Source organism: Hemicordylus capensis, chromosome 9 (genome assembly GCF_027244095.1).
Source record: "Hemicordylus capensis ecotype Gifberg chromosome 9, rHemCap1.1.pri, whole genome shotgun sequence".
In the NCBI taxonomy this organism is placed as follows: Eukaryota; Metazoa; Chordata; class Lepidosauria; order Squamata; family Cordylidae; genus Hemicordylus; species Hemicordylus capensis.
This window is the reverse complement of record NC_069665.1, coordinates 15,243,239-15,257,818: the sequence shown is the minus strand read 5'-3', so window position 1 is coordinate 15,257,818 and position 14,580 is coordinate 15,243,239. Positions and strand designations below refer to the sequence as shown.

General features: G+C 44.4%; 1 long non-coding RNA gene across 2 annotated transcripts in view; it reads left to right on the top strand.

Annotated features, from left to right (window-relative positions):
- Positions 1–14,580, top strand: part of LOC128334533 (uncharacterized) — a 48,939-nt gene that overhangs the window by 21,675 nt on the left and 12,684 nt on the right. The gene's annotated exons all lie outside the window — the stretch shown is intronic.

Genomic DNA, 14,580 nt, shown 5'->3' with positions numbered 1-14,580 from the left:
GTTCCACAGACCTGCATTGTACCTCTCAGTTGTGAGTTGTGACCAGGAAACCTAACTAGCTAAGACAAAGGGTGTGAAGGAGGCAAAGAAGACCCCCGTCCCACCTAGGCCAATTCATGGAGAGCCAAAGCATTCCTACCAGTCCCCAACAAGATGGCCACCAAAAGCCCACACTGTCCTGCTGCTACTACTAGTGATGGTACTCTCCATCTATATATTCCTCTAAGGTGCACCCATCACTAATCCCATGCATGGCAGCTCTTGTGAGAGTTCGCAAACAAGCTGCCGGCAGGGGGAGAGGAAAGCGGCGGTGCTGGCAGACGGGCTTGCGGGCGAAGCGGGAAACAAAACAGCAGTGGGGGGGGGGAGAAAATAGTGGCAGTGGGTGTGGAGGAAGAAAACAGTGGCGGTGGGTGAGGGAGGGAAAAGGCAGGCAGGGGAGGGAGAACTATAGGCGCAGATGCTCCGTGCCCGGCCCAGCTAGTTGATACTCTTTATATTAATTTTGTACACCGCCTAGAGATATACTGTACATATCGGGCGGTATAAAAATATGATGAATAGATAGATAGATAGATAGATAGATAGATAGATAGATAGATAGATAGAGTATTGCTTTGTAAAGAAGTTTGCAAAGAAGCTAACATAGAATAATAATAATAAAAAAATAAGATGGTTCCCCATCCTCAAGTCACCTTAAGTGGCGCAGTGGGGAAATGCTTGACTAACAAGCAGAAGGTTGCCAGTTCAAATCCCCACTGGTACTATATCGGGCAGCAGCAATATAGGAAGATGCTGAAAGGCATCATCTCATACTGTGCGGGAGATGGCAATGGTAAACCCCTCCTGTATTCTACCAAAGATAACCACAGGGCCATGTGGTCGCCAGGAGTCGAAATCAACTTGATGACACACTTTACTATCTTCAAAGGGTTCACAGTCTAAAAAGAAACACAGAAAGGTGGACACCAGCAACAGCCAGAAGAGGGATTTCTATTTGTGTCTGTGCTGGGACTGGATAGAGCCAGTTGCTCTCCCTGCTAAATATCAAGAGAATCATCACATTGAAAGGTGCCCCTTGGCCCACTTTAGAGGCTCCCAAGGAGGGAGAGAGGGAGGGAGGGACATTCTTCACAAACCAGGTAAGAGGCCTGGGCAGACGCAGACACAAATAGTTATCTTGCCCCCACCCTCCTAGACAATAAAAACTCCCCACGAGCCTCATGTATCAGCCCGCTAGGTGGGGCAAATCCCACATAGACAGGCAATGACATTTTCTTTTTTAAATATCTGGGACAACTCCATATTCTAGGCAAAAATACCGCTGTGCAAACTGAACTTTGGATTTCTAGCTCGATGGATCGGAAAAGCAGAAAGTGCAAGCATATATACATACACAGAATCAGGCATTTGGATGTTCCTGAAGTCAAATGTGAGGCTGTGAATGGTGTGATGGCATTGCCACTTTCATTCTTCTCTTTCTCCGACTTTTTCAACTGTGGCTTAATGCAAGGAAGAGAGAAAATTGGTAGAAGGAAACCTTTCAGAATCTGACAGATACATTGTGCAGTCCAAAACAGCTGGCAGCCTAATCTGTAGGTCTTTCAGTGCTTCTACCTTTGGTTCCTCTTAAAAGAACCTTAGCGTGGCTGGTGGTCTTAGTGGAGACAGCCTGACACTGGTATAAACAGCCTGTTGGTTAGGCATTCTCTGATCCATCCTGTGCTTTGTGTTTCACAGGCCAAGCATTCCGCTTGCGCTTTCTAGGAAAAACTGTGAAAAACATGCTTTTGTGCTATAAGGGCACCCAGGCAACTTGCAGAAGGGCCGGTGATGTAGGGCTACAATTTGACTGAAAAACTAGAGACTCCTATTTACCCCACCCGAGTTTTCTCTCTGAAAAGTCCTAGTTCTTGTATACAGGTGACTGTGCACAAAACTATACACCTGTACACTGTACAAGGCTCTGTGCATTTAACATAATACCTGAACAGGACTGTTTCCTGCTGAAAAAAAAAGAAAAGTAGTGAGGCAAAAATAGCTTCACAGAACATAGCATGTAGGAAACAGGATCGTACGAGATGAGCAGCTTTCTGGGCCCATAATCTCCTGGGTTATGGATTAATGCCTACTACTGCGTTAAAGAATTGAACAAACCTTCAGCGATCAGGCTGTCTGCCATGTTCGGAGGCCTGAACCAGGCCTCTGCTGGTTCATGCTGGTGTGAGGGGGGGATGCCAGTGGGGCCTAGGGGAGCTGCTTCCTGCCCCCCTTTTAAACCCCTAGAGTCCCTCCCCCCACATGCTTGTAAAGGGGAATCCTTACCATATTTCCCTTTGTAAGCATGAAGAGACAGTTGAACCGGGCTGGACCAGTTTGTTCCAAACTGGGTCCAGTTCAGCTCGAACTTCAACTGGGCCCCCTTATTGGAGGGCCAGGCCAGTTCAAGCTGAAACCGGTTCGAATTGATTTGTACCAGGTATGAACATCCCTATCCAATGTCTTCCCTTCTGCACCACTCAGATTCTGGCCCCTCAGCAAGCCAGAGACATAACATTTCATGGACCAAGGATGCTTTCTGAGAGTGCAATGCTGAGCGAATCCCTGTCAGGTGAACCCTGCCTGGCTGTGATCAGCTGACCCTTTGTTCTATAAAATCCTTACCTCTAGGCCTAGCAGTCCGAGCAACATTTGGAGTGAAGAAGTCACTTTGTCCTACCCTATCTGGTCCTAATTCTCCTTTTTATCTCTAGCCCTTTGTTTTAACTTGGTACCAGACCTGCTCAACTTTGCCCCCCCCGCTGGTTTTGGACTACAACTCCCATAATCCACAGCCACAGTGGCCAATAGCTAGGGATTATGGGAGTTGTTGGTCAGCATCTGCAGAAGAGCTGCAGTTGAGCCACGCTGCCCTGGACCGTCCTCCCCAGACAAGGGCTGACACTTTTGCCCATTTGTATTCGGAGGTGCAGGACCAAATCCATATGAATGAGTAGCCAGTGCTATCAAAATAAAGCTCATAGGATTTAACCTTGTTTTTAAATTTTAAATTGTCTTAATATTTTAATTTTGTTTTAACTGGTGTTGGTTGGTTGGTTTGTTTTTGGAAAACCACCCAGAGACATGAGTTTGGGGTGAAATATAAATATGTTAAATAAATAAATCAAACCAGGGGAGTTCTAACCAGAAGCTCTCGGCTTTGCGACCTAAACATCAAGGCATTTTCCAAATTTCTTCATCCAGTTTTCCATGGTATGTTTCCCTTTTTTCCCTTTTTTCGTTGTTAGTCATTATTATGCTACCATTTCAGTTAAGCTAGATTTCCATAGGGTTTGCTTAAATTGCATGCCATTATAAACGTTTGCAGTTCTAAAAGCCCCCCACTGGGTTTCAAGTGGGGGAGTTTGGGTATAATGTAGATAAAGTTTACATATTGGAATGCTGGGATCAGTTAAAAATCCATTCCTCCTCAGTTTTGCTAGGCATTTTAAATAAATATGATATCTCTTGGGCACCATTGGAGAGTAGTAATATTAGATAATTGAAGCCCAAAATAGCTTTATCTACCTTGATTTTTTTTGTCTTTTAGGAGTATTTACACTCCTGGTAAACAATCTACAAATATGTGTTATTATTTTAAGGTTCAATGTATATGGAAATGAGGCCTGCAAGAAACTTTCAGTGACAAAACATGATGATTGTGAAAAGGGGGTTCTTGATGAGCTTGAAATATTCATTTAAACAGAAGTTTCTTTTGTATGCCTCTTTGGTCTGTTCCACCTATATTGGGCAGCAGTGATATAGGAAGATGCTGAAAGGCATCATCTCACACTGGGTGGGAGATGGCAATGGTAAACCCCTCCTGTATTCTAACAAAGAAAACAACATGGCTCTGTGGTTGCCAGGAGTCGACACCGACTTGACGGCACAACTTCACCTTTATGGCCCTGTTCATACCTCTCTGAGAAGCTGTTTTGATGCCTATTTTTGTGGTTCCTAATGAAGGATCATGTAGCCAGTGCAATGTCATGGAAACCTATGGGGAGGAGAGCTGATCTTGTGGTACTGAGCATGAATTGTCCCCTTTGCTAAGTAGGGTCCACCTGGATATGCATTTGGATGGGAGACTGCAGGTGAGTGCTGTAAGATATTCGCCTGCATGCAGAAAGTCCCAGGTTCACCCCCTGGCATCTCTAGATAGAGTCTGAAACCTTCGAGAGCCACGTCCAATCAGTGTAGACAGTACTGAGCTAGATGGCCCAATGGCCTGACTCGGTATAAGGCAGCTTCCTATGTTTCACAGTGCCCATCAGATCTGGCCACATGGTGACAGCACTGATGGCAATTGGCATTGTCTTCACTCCACTTGATATAATCATATTTGATATAATGGATGTTATTTATAACATCCATAAATCCCCTAATAAATCTCCCCCCTTGTCACCCTACCTGCACCTCTCACCACCTAATGAGTTAATGAACAGATAAGTAAGCAGACTTCGCCACTCTCATTGCCACAGTCTACTCCTGGACATAGGAATGCAACTGTGTTCGATCGTCTTTGCTCCCAGTTTTCCTCAAGTGTCGCTCTAGGCATCTTTTGACTTGTTCTATGCCCCTCAGCTCCTCTGAAAACCAAGGGGCACGAGACCCACAGACTTCAAAAGGCCACTTAGTTGCAATTTCATTCAGCGCCCTCATGGCAATGATGCTGGAAAATTCCCCAAGTGCCCTCTGGAATCCAACCAGATCTATTAAGAGCCTGGGGCAGACCGATAAAATGGGTCCATCTCTCCTGTGAAGTACAGAAGCCACAGTGATGTGCAAATATACCAGAATTGATCTGACCATGGCAAGGGTAAGATGACTATATCCCACATCCTCAGATCACATTGCCACTGCTCTGAGGTAAAGAAAAGATCCAATGTGTGGCCGCCAATGTGAGTTGGGCCTGAGATTAATTGCAACAAGCCTTGGGTTGCCATGGAGGCCATGAACTCCTGAACAATCACCTGACTCCTGCCCAGGGTAGGTAGGTTGAAATCTCCCAAGACTAAAAGTCTAGGGAAATCAACCATGAGCCCCGCAACAAGGTCAAGGAGCTCATGAGACTTGTTGGGTGACTCTGGGCCAGTCACTTCTCTCTCAGCCTAACCTACTTCACAGGGTTGTTGTGAGGAGAAACTTAAGTATGTAGTACACTGCTCTGGGCTCCTTGGAGGAAGAGCGGGATATATGCAAATAATAATCATAATAATATTGTACAATTCTGCATATTATGGAATGCAGACAATCTTTTACCAGACACAGGATTCAGGAAATAAAGACATGAAGAGTTCATGGTCTCCTACCATATTGCCCCCCCCCCCGCCTGAAACTCTTTCCACAACTTTGTTTTCTTAAACCACCCACTTTTCCCTCTTTCAGCTCAGTCTTCAAAATCGACTTCTCCCACAAAGCAACCCCAGAGGGAGATCCCCATTAGCCTTTCATGTACTCCCCTGCTCCGACTCTCGCCCTTACTGTTAAAGCTGTCTTGTGCAGCTAACCCTGTAGTTTTGGAGGGAAAACAATTTTACTTCTCCTCAGTGATTTGTGTGACAGGCTCAACGCCTACACAGAGACACAGTGCCTGAAAGGCATTGTACTTAGATTTTCTTCATAAGTTTTCCCTCCACGTGTAATAAGGATCTCTCTTCCTCAAAGTTTCCCTCCAGACATATTAGGCTTATCAGAGCAAGTTTTATGTAGTGAAAAAAACCAACAAAATAGGCTCACGTTCTGAAAGGCGCAGCAGGTGAAAAGTAGCTTTCACACTCAGTACATCTTGGAGCCGCTGTTGAGATGCTTAAATAGGAAGCAGAGATATCTTGAAACTGGAAAAAAGAAACCTTGGCAGCCACCTTCTTGACAAATTTCTTTTTAATTAAACACCACATTCCCTTCCTCTTGTATTTAAAAAAAAACATAATGCAGGAAATTCCTTTCAGTCTATTAAGAATGTTGAAAGGAGAGTATACAATATTTTTCTGAAAGGCTCCTTTAAGCAAGATAGGGAAATCAATAATTAAACTGAAAGTGAAAATTCTTGATATTGTTAGGAGTTCAGATATTATTGAAATTAAGCCAACAGCCATTTCCTTTATGTGAAGGAACCACTGATTTGGTTTTCATTTGCTAAAATAATATAAATGAACACATTATTATTATTGTTGTTTACCCAGTCACACAGGTGTTATTGACTGGTTTGTTTTATCCAGACATCGAGTCCTTCCCAAGGACTTGGGATGCCAGAATTTTATTGTCAATGTTGTTGCTGTTGTTATAGATATCGTTGCAGAATATAGGCTGTTCCCAGTAAAGCTGCTTTTTGTAATTGGCTGATGGTGATTTCTGTGGCCCCGATGGTGTTGAGGTGCTCTTCAAGGTCTTTTGGAACTGCACCCAGGGCGCCAATTACCACTGGGATTATTTGGGTCTTTTTCTGCCACAGCCTTTCAATTTCGATTTGTAGATCTTTTTATTTGGTGATTTTTTTCTATTTCTTTTTCTTCTATTCTGCTATCCCCTGGTATTGCTATGTCGATTATTTTGACTTGTTTTTCTTTCTTCTCGACTACAGTCATATCTGGTGTATTGTGTGGCAGATGTTTGTCTGTTTGTAGTCGGAAGTCCCATAATATTTTTACATCTTCATTTTCTACCACTTTTTCAATTGTATGGTCCCACCAATCTTTGGCTACAGGTAGCTTGTATTTTTTGCAGATGTTCCAGTGTATCATCCCTGCTACCTTGTCATGCCTTTGTTTGTAGTCAGTCTGTGCGATCTTTTTACAACAGCTGGTTAGGTGGTCCACGGTTTCATCTGCTTTTTTACAAAGCCGGCACTTGCTGTTTGTTGTGGATTTTTCTACTTTTGCTCTTATTGCATTTGTTCTTAGTGCCTGTTCTTGTGCAGCCATCATCATCATCATCATCATCACCATCATCATTATAATTATTATTATTATTAACATTTATGTCCCGCTCTTCCTCCGAGGAGCTCAGAGCGGTGTACATGGTTATGTGTATCCTCACAACAACCCTGTGATGTAAGCTAGGCTGAGAGTTACATGACTGGCCCAGAGTCACCCAGTGAGCTTCCTTGTTGAATGGGGATTTGAACTCAGGTCTTCCCGGTCCTAGTCCAACACTCTAACAACTAAGCTGGCTGCTTTATACCAGGTCCAATGTGGGGGTCTTTCTCAGCCTGCTAGCTAGATCCTTTAAATTCAGGCTACATAACTTCAGCCCTCTAGCTATTTTTGGACTATAATTCCCATAGTCCCCAGCCACAGAAGGATGATGGAAGTTGTAAACCAACAAGGTCGTACATATGACATGAGAGGTAGTTGTAGCCAACAACTGGGAATCCCTGTTAGAGGGAACACTGTCCTCAAGGTGTTTTTCAAAGTTGGAGAACAAAGGCAGAGATGTATCTTTGTGTCATGGACAGGGTGCTGGGATTTTTAAAAATTTATCATTTATTTATTGTTGCATTTGTATACCCCCTTTCATTAAAACAATCCCAAGGCGGTTCACACAGAAAAATTTAAAAGACTATAAAAATTACACAATTAAAATATTAAGCTAAAAATTTAAAAACATAGATCTGACTAAAAAGATTTAAAATAGAAGCACAATATAATAATTCAAAAATACAAAGCAGCAGCAGTAGAGTTAATCATATAAAAGCCCAGGTGAAAAGCCAGGATTTCACAAGCTTTCTAAAAACTCTGATGGAGATCAAGGAGCAAATAGCCACCAGGAGAGCATTCCAGAGTCTGGAGGCAGCAACAGAGAAGGCCCTGTCCCGCGTGCACGACACCTGAGCCTCCCTCATTGTTGGTACCCGGAGCAGAGCCCCCTCAGATGATCTCATCAAGTGGGCAGCAACCATCCCCCTTGTTTATCCAGTACAGAACATTCTGGCATAGTGGGGGCATTTCATTCTTGACACCTCCGCTATCTCTTTGCATTGTCTTTGGATAAGGTACTGATTCCAAGACATTTTCACCACTGAGCTTCAACCCCAGAAAATTGTCCCCCCAAATAGAACAGTGTGATTATTTTTGAAAGCAGTACAGATGCCAGAAGTCTACAGATAAAGTATAAATTACCAGACTCAGTCATTTGGATGTCTTTGATCTTGACAGCATTCCCATGTAAATCTCACATGGGGTCAGCTCTATGCATTTCTAACATAGATCTGGATGGGGTGTTCAGGCAGCAATGACTGTTGTATTGTGTGTGAGTTCTTTGTGTTCATTGTACTGTGCAAGAAAACAGCTACTAATAGACTTGGAGATCTGCCAGGTCATTACAGTACTTGGAAATTCTGAGTAGCAGACACCCAACTAAGTAAACACCATGTATTTTGTTACAGCGGATCAGACAGTTCTGTAATAATGTATCCTCCTGCATGATCAAAAACAGACCTGGGCAGACCAACTCAATACTCTAAGCCAGGGCTTCTGAAACTTGGATCCCCTGATATCTTTGTACTACAATCCCCATCATCCCACCAGTCTTTGGCCAGTGTGACTGGGGATGATGGGAGTTGTAGTTCAACATCTGAGGACCCCAGGTTAGGAACTCTTGCTGATGTATAAAGTGATGCAGATATAGAGGCTGATCCTGAGAAGCAGTGGGAGGCAAGCTGCAAAATGAGGTTAAGAGGGAAAGTGCTCTCCTAAGCTCATTTGCTTGGTCATCTGCCAGCCCTGGCTGCTTGCAGACAGGGCTGGAAGACTGCAGGGTCTCCAGCCGGCATCGAGGGTAGTGTTCCCTCTAAGGTGTTTGCATGTGCGCACACTCACACTTTTTTGATGTCCGCTCAGTTAATTTTAGATCCTGCTCAGGTTTATGATCAGGAAGATCCCACTCTGAATGCATGTGTTCACATACTGCCTTGATACTGCCGCCCAGAAGAACAAAACTCATTCCTCACACAGATGAGAAAAATTAGAGAGAACACTGGTGGGGGAATCCCCACAATGTGCCATCTACTCGTGCAGTGCATTATGGGAGTTGGGAGGGGGCGCTTCCCATCCCCCAATCCTCCATGCTGCCTGCAGCTACCAACAATTTGTAATTTGCCTGCCCAGGAAGAGAAGAGGGATCACTTGAGGAGAGCTAAATGCTAGCAGCCTTCCTCCCTGTTTCCCCCCAAGCTCTATCTCACTGATCAGGAGAAAGGGCTCATGCTGTCTTTTGAGATATAATGGAATACTAGCTAGCCCAGGCACAAAGCATCTGCGCCTCTTGTTTCCCCCTTATTCACAGCCCCCCCTCATTCTTGGCCCTCCCCCCTCCTGTCCCCTCCCCCTCAGCTCTTCCCCCGTTCTCAGCCCACCTGCCTGCCCACCATTTTCTCCCCCACGCTACCACTTTCTCTCCCCACTACTTATTATTATTTCAATTTCTATACCGCCCTTCCAAAAATAGCTCAGGGTGGTTTAAACAGAGAAACTTCCCACCCTGCCACTTCCCCCAGCACTTCCCCCACCCCACCGCTGCTACCCTGTCACCACTTTCCCCCTACCGCTGCCACTTTCCCCACCACCTCTTTCTCTCGCCCATCCATCCTCGGTTCTTTCCCCAGCTGCCACTTTCCCTGCTGCCTCTTTCTTTTGCCTCTCCATCCTCAGTGCTTTCCTCGGCACCTCTTTCTCTCGCCCATTTCTCTTGTCCATTCGCTTTTTCCTGGCAGCTTGCTTGTGAACTCTCACAAGAGTTGCCAAGCAGAGGCGTATCTAGGGAAAATAGCGCCTAGGGCAAGCACTGAAATTGCGCTCCCTGTCCAAACATCTGACAACCATCTTTCAGATAACTTTACCATAATATCAGGGGGGGAATACAAGTCTGAAGGTCACATAGAAGTCACATATCTGAATATGTGTATAGTGACTTACATTATATTTTTTAAATTACCTGTAGCCCCTTCAGGGGGCTTCCTAAAAGCTGGGGGGGGGTCTGTAAAGGTTCCCCCTCCCCCCTGCTGGCCTCTAGGGCCCCACAGGGACCATTTAAGCATGTGCAGTGGCCTTTAAAAAAAAATAAAATTAAAAACATGGCAGCTTAAAACAAAATGGCCACCACGTATGCTCAAATGGCCTCTGTGAGGCCTGGTATGGCCTAGGGCCTCACAGAGGCCATTTGAGCATGCGTGGTGGCCATTTTGTTTTCGGCAGCCTTTTAAAAATAATAATAATGATTTTAAGAAATGGCGCCCCCCTTCATGTGGCGCCCAGGGCACGTGCCCTGCCTGCCCCACTCCATATACGCCCCTGTTGCCACGCATGGGATTAGCAATGGGTATGTCTTAGAGAAATAGAGATAGAGATTATGGAGGAGGAGGAAAAATGGTGCTGTGATCTAGGAGCTTGTTGTTTACCTCTGTTCTCTTACCTAGGTTTTTAAATTCTTTCTTGGCCTGCTGATTGCAGTGGATTATTTTTAATATATCTTTATGGGTGTAAAGTAGTTTGTACAATCCCTATGATGTTTGGTGATAATGGAATATTATCAGATCAGTTCTTTTTTTCTCCTCCCTGACAACTGTAGTGTCAGAACTGCTGATGCCATAAGCAACATGTTGGTTGCATTTTTCCAAGTGCCTCTTTTTAGTGGAAGTATGTTGTTGCTCTCAATCTCAATAACATCCTAGTAACCCTGAGGAGAGAACATCAAGGTGTCCTCCTTAGTGAGGAATGGTGTCATAACATGTATAAAGAAAAAGATTTATAGACAAGGATCTGTTTTTGATGGAACTGGGCCACCAGGAGGAAATTATGCTGATGCTTTAGCATCTGCATTGACAGTGTACTGTGTTTGGTGAAAGCTACTGGTTTTCATGAATTCCAGAATGGCTCAGGTCCTGGATTTACATTCTCTTTGTCCCATCCTGGTATTTCTAGTCAGCTGGAATTGGCTTCTTGATGGTGCCTGCCACAATACAATGCTACATGGTTTAATCCACTACCCCTGCTCAGATTTGTTTAACTGCACCTCTGAGTCTATAGTCTTAACCTGGTTTGTGGTTTCTCAGGCATACAATGTGAACAAGTTACTCATACAAGTTAAAAAAAACCCTAATGCCATATTTTACCCTAATAGAAGATGACCCCCTTGAAAATACAGGTTAAATACAGGTTGTACGGTATCTTCATGAAAGGAAGAGGACTCTGAATCTAAAGCAACTGAAAAAAATCTAGAGGCCATTCACACAATCAAAAACTGTGTTCTACTCAGGTTTGGGAGCTGTTTGTGCTCCCAGTTTTTGGCTGTGTGGAAGCAAAGTAGGAGAAAAACCTTGGTAGAAGTGATTGTGTGGAGGTAAGGTAGGAAGAAAAGCTACCCAGGTTTTCCTCCTACCTTGCTTCCACACAATCACTTCTATCCAGCTTTTCCTCCTACCTTGCTTCCACACCACTGAAAAATGGGAGCACACACAGCTCCCAAACCTGGTTAGAACACAGTTTCCAAGGTCATTCACACGATCAGGTAGGTGGGGGGCAGGTGAAAAGCTGTTTCATTTCTGGGAGCATGGACTGTGCTCCCAGACAAGCAGCACTGCTTGGTGCAGCACACAGCTCCAGAGGCCAGGATGATGTGTCCCAGCCTCCAGAGATCCCACAATGCACTGCACAACATGCATGATGCATTGGGGGAGTCCCCCTGGAGACGGGTGCTCTAGGCACCTGTCTCAGTGTGCAGCTGGGCTGGAAGCAGCTTGGTTCGCACATGAGCAGAAAACCCAGGTTAAGGGAGCACTTGCTCCTTTAATCTCAGCTAGCAACTGGGCTAAAAAGCCGGGCTAGATGGTGTTGGCCCCCCAGGATTGGGCCTGATTCTGGTGGTTCTCACACACAACTGGGCATCCCTAGCCTAGGTTAGGCTGCATGTGAGAACAGTTTCTCTGATTGTGTGAATGACCTCCTAGTAATTTTTAATAACACATTTCCAAATTCTTATCAGCAACATTTAACATTGTAATTGTATCAGGGCTAGAGCATTTCTCAATTCTAACTCTTCCTTCATATTTTTATGTTTCTGCTTCATAATCTTTCTTTGATTTCAGCCTAGTCTTCACAATCCACTTGCTCTACTGGGAGGACTCTGCTTCTCATGCTAGTGCCAGAGGGGGCAGGTCTGGTGGGATCCACATAGGACAGAGCCTTCTCAGTGATAGCCCGCAGATTATAGAAAGCTACCAGAGGAAGCTCTTTTATCTCTGTCTCTCTTGCTGTTTCAGAGGTAGGTGAAGATGACCTATGCATCTGGGCATTTGCCTGTTAAGATTTTTTTATTTTATTTTTGCTGCATACTTGTATAGTTTTCACTGCAGGTAGGTGTGTGTGTGTGTGTGTGTGTACACTAGATTTTTGTACGCTGCCCTGGGGTCTCTACAAAGGGGCTGAAAGGCATCATTTCATACTGCATGGGAGATGGCAATGGTAAACCCCTCCTGTATTCTACCAAGAAAACCACATGGCCAAGCGTCCACACCAACTTGACAGCACAACCTTTCCTTTCCTTTATAAATGTAACCATACAATCCTAACTGACCTATTTCATTTCTGGCTTATTTCTTTCTCACTTCTAAATTTTCCTAAAATACCCTAACTGGCTTCTTCATTTCCAGGACTAATCCTTTCTCTAAAGCAGGGGTCCCCAGCCTGTGGTACTCTAGATGCTGCTGAACTAGAACTCCCATCATTCCCAGACACAATTTATTGTGTACCACAGGTTGGGAACCATTGCTCTAAAGACTTGAATGGAAACTTCCCCTCTCCAACTGCCTGTTAACCCCTTCTTTCCCAAGATTCTAACAGGGGTTTTTAGCCTACTTTCCAGTAGGCTTCTGAGATAACCCGGTGTTCCGTGTTTGTGCGTCTGTGTGTCCCACCCCCAACAACTTTGCAATGCCTGGACCAATGTGAACCAAATTGGGTACATATGTCGGGACACATAGGGACACCTTGACAACATAAGTTGTGATGATATCACCCACTTAATTCAAGATGATGGATGCGTGAACATTTGAGGTGCAAGTGAGAATTGATTTTGACCAAATTTGGTACAGTTGTAGAGATACATAGGGACACCTCAGACACAGTTTGTGATGGTGTCATCCACCCCAGTTCAAGATGGCAGATGCATTAACATTTGAAGTGTAAGTGGGCTAATGTGTGAACCACCTAACCAATTTGAACCAAATTTGCTACAGCTGTATGGACACATAGGGAAACCTCAATGGCATAATTTGTGATGATGTCATCTGCCCTTATTCAAGATGGCGGACACGTGAATGTTTGAGGTGCAAGTCGGCATGGATTGGGACCAAATTTGTTATAGTTGTAGAGGCACATAGGGACACGTCAAACACACAGTTTGTGATGATGTCATCCATTCCAGTTCAAGATGGTGGATGCATGAGCATTTGAGGTGCAAGTGAGCTAACTTGTGAACTACCTAACTGTTATGTACCAAATTTAGTCCAGTTGTAGGAATAGTGAAAGTAAAGTAGGTAGATTAGTTCTTACTAGATCAACTTATCTACTTATGTGCAGGGCCTCCTGCCCTGCCAATCAACCACACAGCTTGTTTCTTTTCCAAAACCATCTTAACATTTATACAGAAAATCAGACACACACATATGCACAAACAATAGATATTATTTTCCTTTTCATCACAATGGCTCAATAATAAAATTCTGGTGCCACCAGAACTTTGTCAACATTGAGCAAAAGAAGGGATAGATTGGTGACTGCAGGGGCTGAAGAAGGAAGTCTGTGACAAGCACCAGCCATACCCCCTGCACAGGCGTGTTGATGAAGGGGGAAGGGGTGTGGCCAGAGTGGGGTAAGGCCCTCAGTGAAATCCTGCCCTAAGGTAACCAGCAACCTTGCTGGTCTGTGGGAGGAGATCTGGTCTTGTGGTAGCAAGTATGAATTGTCCCCTTTGCTAAGCAGGGTCTGCCCTTGTTTACATTTGAGTGGGAGACGACATATGTGAGCTCTGTAAGATATTTTCCTTAGGTGATGGAACCACTCTGGGAATAGCATTTGCATGCTTGTATGCAGAAGGTTCAAAGTTCCCTTCCCGGTGTCTCCAGATAGGGCTGAGAGAGATTCCTGCCTACAAACGTGGAGAGTCTGTGTAGACGATACTGAGCTAGATGGACCAAAGGTCTGTGTCTATATATGGCAGCTTCCTATTTTCCTTTGTACACCCCGGTCCACTTGCCTAGTCTCCAGATTGCACAGCCACCATGAAACTACTAATAAGGATGGTGTGGACGCCACAGAATAGCTCATCCCTTCTCAATCCTACATACTTATTAGGTGGATAATTCAATCGATCTTAGTAGGGTTTATTTCTGAGTAAAACATGTGTATGTCCAAACTGTGTAATACCTCATTTGCCTTTCCCTTGTATTTTCTCCATCCTAGGAGCAGCAATCTCTTCCCCCTAGATTGTTTCCATCATGATTATCCTCTGTGCAAAGAGAAAAGGTTATAAATCCTACACAGCAAA